Source organism: Nannospalax galili, unplaced genomic scaffold (assembly GCF_000622305.1).
Source record: "Nannospalax galili isolate Female #2095 unplaced genomic scaffold, S.galili_v1.0 scaffold2369, whole genome shotgun sequence".
In the NCBI taxonomy this organism is placed as follows: domain Eukaryota; kingdom Metazoa; phylum Chordata; class Mammalia; order Rodentia; family Spalacidae; genus Nannospalax; species Nannospalax galili.
The window spans coordinates 179,773-186,444 of record NW_008358943.1 but is presented as its reverse complement, the minus strand read 5'-3'; the positions used below and the strand labels follow the sequence as shown (position 1 = coordinate 186,444).

General features: G+C 43.9%; 1 long non-coding RNA gene across 1 annotated transcript in view; it reads left to right on the top strand.

Annotated features, from left to right (window-relative positions):
* Positions 1–341: 341 nt before the first annotated feature.
* Positions 342–6,672, top strand: part of LOC103725283 — a 38,280-nt gene continuing 31,949 nt past the window's right edge. The window contains exon 1 of the long non-coding RNA XR_001872161.1: positions 342–407. This is a non-coding gene — a long non-coding RNA (uncharacterized LOC103725283). The remainder of the gene's footprint in view (positions 408–6,672) is intronic.

Genomic DNA, 6,672 nt, shown 5'->3' with positions numbered 1-6,672 from the left:
AAAACTGGTGGGGCGATATGGGAAGAGTTGGAGGGGAGGGAGTGGGCATGAATTTGATCAAAACACCTTATATGCATGTATGAAATTCTCAATAAATTATTTTAAAAAAATAGAAACCTGCCTTTAATCCCAGCACTTGGGAGGCAGAGGCAGGAGGATCTCTGTGAGTTCAAGGCCAGCCTGGTCTACATAGTGAGTTCCAGGACAGCTGGGGCTACAGGGAGACCCTGTCTCAAAAAGACCAAAAAAAAAAATAGAAACCCTCATTTGTGTGGAGCCATAAATTATTGACATGATTTAATTGGTTTTTCATCCTAGGAATACTCTTTTCTGGATAGGAGCCAGTATCCAGGTGGACCTGGGAAATGGAACTGACTGATCCTCTTCAATTTGACGATGTTGAGTATGTGAGTATCTCTCAGAACCCTGGAGAAGGCCCTCAGGGAGGAGTCAAATGAACTGGGCTTGGGGAAGCATCTGTTGTCCTTTCCCCACCTGTATTGCTGCCACATGCACACAGAGCCCAGCCTTGGGGACTGATTTTGAATTTCTATAAGAGAAGTTGATGTAAGAATAAGAGGATCTGTTTTTGTGAATGAGAGCACTCTTATCCCAACTCCTCAGACCGCAGTCTGTGTGGTCAGTCAGGCCAGCGCCAGGGAGGATGGTCAGGATGGCATAGCAGACTTCACATAGGGCCACCAAGACCAGGCACTGTCAAGGTCCTCTGATGAGAAGACAAACCATCAGATACAGAGAAGAGCTTGAGGGCATTAGTTGGGGAAGCATTGAAATCCTTGGGGCTGGAGAGATGGCTCCGTGATTAAGAGCACTAGATACTCTTGCAGAGGACCCCGGTTCGGTTCCCAGCACCCACATAGAGGCAACAACTGTAACTGCAGCTCTAGGAGATGTGGTGCCCTCTTCTGACCTCTTCAAGCCTTGCATGCATGTGGTGCACCTACATACATGCAGGCAGAACGTTCATACACATAAAACATTTAAATTTCAAAAAGAAATTTACTTAACCTTAATTAAAAATTGCACGCAATGACTGTGTCTCCATAATTATGTAAATTAGCAAAAGTGTTAGGTGAGATGAGGTGGGCATTTGGGGTGGTATGACTGTAGACAGGCAGAAATATTTGAGAGCTAGTTGGTAAGCTGGTGGCTTACGTTTACCCTTTGTGAGCCAAAGCCTTTGTAGGAAACCCTTTTCCCTAGCTGTACTTGTAAACAGAGCACATTATCAGTAGCATCATCATTATCTTTAGTTAGCATGTATAGTTGCATCCTATTTTTTAGTATTTATTTTTTTCAGAGACTCAATAGTATGGCAATAAGTGCCTTTGAAATTGGCATATCAATTTCCTTTTGTGGCAATTTAGTTGCCTGGTAGCAAAGCTTGAATTTAAATAAAATAACTATGACTGTACATTGGGCCTGCCCATTAATGCCAAATGAATGCGCTGCTCTATCAGTAAATAGCAAATTCATTATAGAGTGTTACTCAAGCCCTTACAAATGAGCCACTTGATTCAGATCAGTCCTCCATCTCTCTGCCTGCCTTTGCGTGTCATCTACCTAGGAAGGTGATGCTTTGAAATCGTGTTAAGAATTTTAATCACAGATATTCTGTGCACATTGTGCAGACAGGAGGAAAGGGAGCTCCTGCCTCCCCAGACTCGTGCACAACCCCTGCAGTTTTCCTCACCTTAGATGATGTATTCAGGACTTCGATTCATTTTTCCATATTATAACCATCTCTTTCACAGCTGGGGTGACGGCAAGGAGCGAGAGTGTTAGATAGCTACAGGGAAAGCCATAATTTAAAGGTCAGAAACCTTTTAAAAGCAGTGTGCTGAGATTTGGGGTTCTTTTCTTCTGCTGCGTCCAGGAAAGGTTATACTGTGGCCACTGCTCTCTCTGCCCATCATACCTTGAAATCTGGCCCGAACTAGCTGAGTTCTGCTAAAGCTGAGCTGCTCACTCTGGCCCTCTAGCTATTGTCAGTCATTTAAAAATTGTTGAACACTAATGGGGATTATTTCATTTAATCCTTTCAGCAGCACTAAGAAAAACAGGCACTATTATTAGCCCCTACTTTACACAGGAGAAAATGGGGACCTAAAGAGCTTAAATAGCCACATCTGTGGTCCCACTGGCAATAAGTAGACGTTCGAACCCAAGTCTGCGTGCCTCCAAGCCTGAGTGCTTAACACGGCACTGATTCAGCTGCCCAGCCCCACCGACCAGAGGAGGGGGAGACGCAGGAGCTTGAAACCACTAGAATACCTTGCTGGTAGATTGCGCTAAAACGCAACTCTCTACCCAACGAGAACCTACAGAGGGCGCTTTCAGCAGAGCTTTAGGATTTGTGCCCGATTTGTGGGCTGGCTCCAAATCCTCCCTAGCTCTCGTGACAGACTGACTTTAATTACTTCCTTTTGTCTGTACAGTCCTTATAAAAACCCATGTGTTGTTATGGACTTAACAAAGGTAGTCATTTATTGGTTAGATTAAAAGATATAATAAAATGTGTGATAATGTTGTCAAATGCAGGTGCTGTTCCCCTATCCCACCTAGCCTTGCTGAGTCCGTATGACTGAGGATCAGTGTCTGCACCAGTTAGAATTCAGTCTTGTCTGTACACTGGTGACAGTCCATAGCTGTCACTGGTCTTCCATGAAATACTGCAGAGACACAAAGTGAAAGATTAGAAATTTTAAAACAACTTAACAGGGTCATTTTCTGTCTGTTGAATTTAAGGACCAAAATTTAAGCATTGCCAGAAATTCATTTTTATTCTATTTACAAAACCATCAATCTATGGGTGACTAGAATTAGAAACTTCTAGTCTTTCAACAAAGACATTTTGGGAAACACTGAAATTTATAACTGCAAAAAACAATATTTCACTAGAGAGATTCAGCATTTTAACAAAAAACACAGCCTAAGGGACTTGGAAGTGTACTTACCTCCTCCTCAACCACGCCTACTGGAACTGTAGCGTTTTCCTGTATGTTCTGTATTCTGTTGACTTCAAGTTGACCCTGACTCTTAAGAAAAGGCAGTGCTTCCCCGAAGACTGTCAATATTTAGCAAGAATAGCAGAGCACTGCAGTAGGCTTATGTGTGCCAGAATGAATTGTGGCTGTATTCATGGAGAACGCAGCTAGGGAAAAATTGCTAAGAGAGCTTTTTGGAGTTCCTATATTTAGTTACATAAGGTCATTTTCATGCAAGTATGTAATGTACTTTGCACATATCTCTCTGCTCCTGTGCCTCGCCTGCGATGGTTAATCTTGGTTTGCCCACTTGACAAAATCTGGAATAAACTGAAAACAAGTCCTTTGTCACTTAGTCCTGTGAGGGGTTTTCTTGATCAGGTTGTCTGAAGTGGGATCCACCCTAAATAAATGCCCAGCTCTGGGGAGGGAGACAGAAGAAGAAAGCGTTTCTTTTTTCCTGCTTGCCTTCACTCTTGATGGCAAGTTCGTCTATCAGGTGCAGCCACGAAGGTATTCCTTCCCTGATATTTCTTTGGGTTCCCAACATAGACTGAAGACCAGCAGCTCTCCAGGACCCTCCAGGTCATCAGCACCAAACCAGACCAGTTCAGACAACCAGCCTCATGACCTGAGCCTTGCCAGACACTACGGTGTAAGCCAACCTAATGGGTCCCCTTTTAATGGTCATTCTGTCGTCGAGAGAACCCTGACTTAACACTGCATTCTCCTCCTGGCACCCCGCCTTCCACTGCCCCCTTTGCCCCTCTAGTATGATTTTATGTATCTAAATAAAATCTAGGACCCAGAAATGAGAAAAAGAATGTGATATTTGTCTTTCTGAGACCAATCTAATTCACTTAATATGATGAGGAGGTTCACATCAGATATTTTTGAAACAACTGTCTTTGGCCATAGTGACTAATGAGCTTGATGGGTAAAGAATTGCAAGGCAGGTGTTCCTATGGAAGTAATTTTGGAATGGGGTGTGATAGCCACCATGCAAGCTGGTGGTCCTCTGGGATAGTCACTAACACTCTTACCTAAGATTTTTTTGTAACTTGCTGGTTTTATTTGTTTGTTGACCCAAGAGACTCCGTTTTGATTCTGGTAGTCTTCACAGCCTCCCAGTCTCAACTTGGCTTCTTTCCACACAGTGAGGATCTGAGGAGCAGCCACTCTGCTCCTTGTTTCCATCCAGCAGGTCCTCCAGAACCTCCTTCCCACCCTCCTGAGTGTCTCTCCTATCACTCAGGTCCCAGGCATGTGGACCAGGTTGGAACCTTAGTCCCAGACTTCCTCCACCTGCTACGACCGCTCTGTGGCACTTCCAGCATCGCCCTTGAAGAGGATGAGTTCTAGAACCCAGGTGTCAAATAAAGGACAGGACGGCTCTGCCGTAGCTATATCAACACCGTATAAGGCAGGAAGGAGGCCAGGTAACGCTCGCCCCTCATACTTCCTTGCCAAGGGCCATTTGCTGAGCAAAACAACCTTTCCTCTAGACGGGACAGTACAGAAATTCAAGTGCCTTTTCAGAGCATTTGGGTCCCGCCCTGCTTTTGACATTGTATGTTGACCAAGCAAAAGACTGACATGGCCAATGTAGAAGGTGAGAGTGGCGTTATGGTACCTGTCCTTTAATCTGAAAGTCATTGGAGGAAATCTGCTTCGTGAACCAAAAGAAACATTACCACCACCAGGCCAAACTTGTCCACCTCCAGAAGCCTTGCTCCTGAATGCTGGGCAGAGCACAGGAAGCTGAGCTGTCAGCACATAGACGCCTCTCTCTCCTGCTGACTCAAGCTGACAGGGCTAATATTCTGTGCCCAAAAGGCTGCTTGTCATTTGTCTTTGCATCAACAAAAGCAATGGATGAAACCAAAGGACTGACTGGGCCAGTAGAGCTGGAACAGTTTCTGGGAACCCTGACTTCTGACACAGCATCATCATAGGGGTGGGGGGAGAAAGGAAGGAAGGTGAGATGAGGAGTGTTCTAGTTTGTTTCTCCATTGCTATGACAAAGCACTCTGACCACTACTAACTTGAGGAGGAGAGGATTTATTTGTCTTACGTTTACTGGGTCACAGTACATCAGGGAGCCCAAGGTAGGAACTCAGGGCAGGAACCTGGAGGCAGGAGCTAGAGCACAGGCCATGAAGGAACTCTGCTTACTGGCTTGCTCCCCTGGCCGCTGCTCAGCCTGCTTTCTTATGCAACACAGGCCCACCTGCCCAGGGGTGGCACCACCCACAAGCACTCAACAATCAAGAAGATGCCCCACAGACATGGCCACAGGCCAGTCCATTGGAGGCAATTCCTCAACTGAGGCTCCTTCAACCCAGGTGTGTCAAGTTGACACTAAAGCTATCCAGCACAAGGAGGAAGGATGGCCTCTCTCTTCCTTCTGGAACCACTGGAGTCTTGGTTTTATGCATTTTTCTTCTTAATCTTCTCTGTAAAAATCAGCCCGAGGAAAAGATTCCACTCTTTTTTTAAAAGCACTTGTTTGACTACAGTTATATTCCTAAACATTTTGGTTAGAAATCAGCAAGTTATAAGACTGTTTTAGAATTGAATTGGGTTTTAATTTTTTTATTTTTATAACTCCAAACTTTTATTTCAGAAATATTTGGCTGTAGAAATGAGTCAGACATCTCATTTTAGCTGAGACATTTTGCCAAACAAAATGAAAGGAAAATATGAAAATCTCTTCTCCAGGAAGAGAGATGTTGCTGCAAGGACTGGTTTGCTTTTGCTAGAAGAATTTCTTGCAAACCTGTTAGCAGAGATTTAATTCTGAAAACAAGGATGAGAGCAATGTCCTGTCTCTAGTACAACTTTTATTTGCATTTTTTTAAAAATGCAATAATACCACTTGTGGTGGCTCATGAGGCAGGAGGACAGTAGTACCGCAGACTACAGGAAGAGACCATATCCCCAAAACAATAAATAAACAAGTTATTTACTCATTAACATAAAAATTATTGTATTTAAATAATTGATTCACAACTTAAACTGATCTCTAAGGTCTTGGTCTGTAGAGGAGACAGAACTTCCATAGATACACACGAGAGTCCCTCGGACTCTGTAGTTCATCAAGGCCTGGTGTTGGTAGTTCTAAGAATCCTATGAAATCCATCCAGGGTTACAAAGTAGGAAAGGTCACCTCTGCTAGACTAGATCCAAAACCTAGAAAAGAGTGTAACCGGATGTGATGCAGCCATGCTCAGAGGTATCTAGCACCTTAAAAAACAAAAACTACCAAGTTGGGCCTGGAGAGAGACTCAGAAATCAAGAGCTGCTCTTGCAGAGGACCTGGGTTCAGTTCCAGTACCCACATGGCAGCTAACAACAGCCTATAACTCCTGTTCCAGGGAATCTGATGCCTTCCTCTGGCCTCTGCAGGCATTGTGTGCACATGGTATCCCTACATACATGTAGGCAAAACACTCATACACATAAAGTACAAATAAATAAATCAAAGATTTTTTTTAAACTTTCACGTGGCAATTTGGAACTTGGTCAGTTTTAAAAGCCCAGTCTTAGTACCATATCAAACTTGTTTTCTTTGCAGAACAGTTTCACTTGGTTTTTTAAAAAGTTCTTATTCACGGCCGGGCGTGGTGGTGCACACCTTTAATCCCAGCACTCTGGAGGCAGA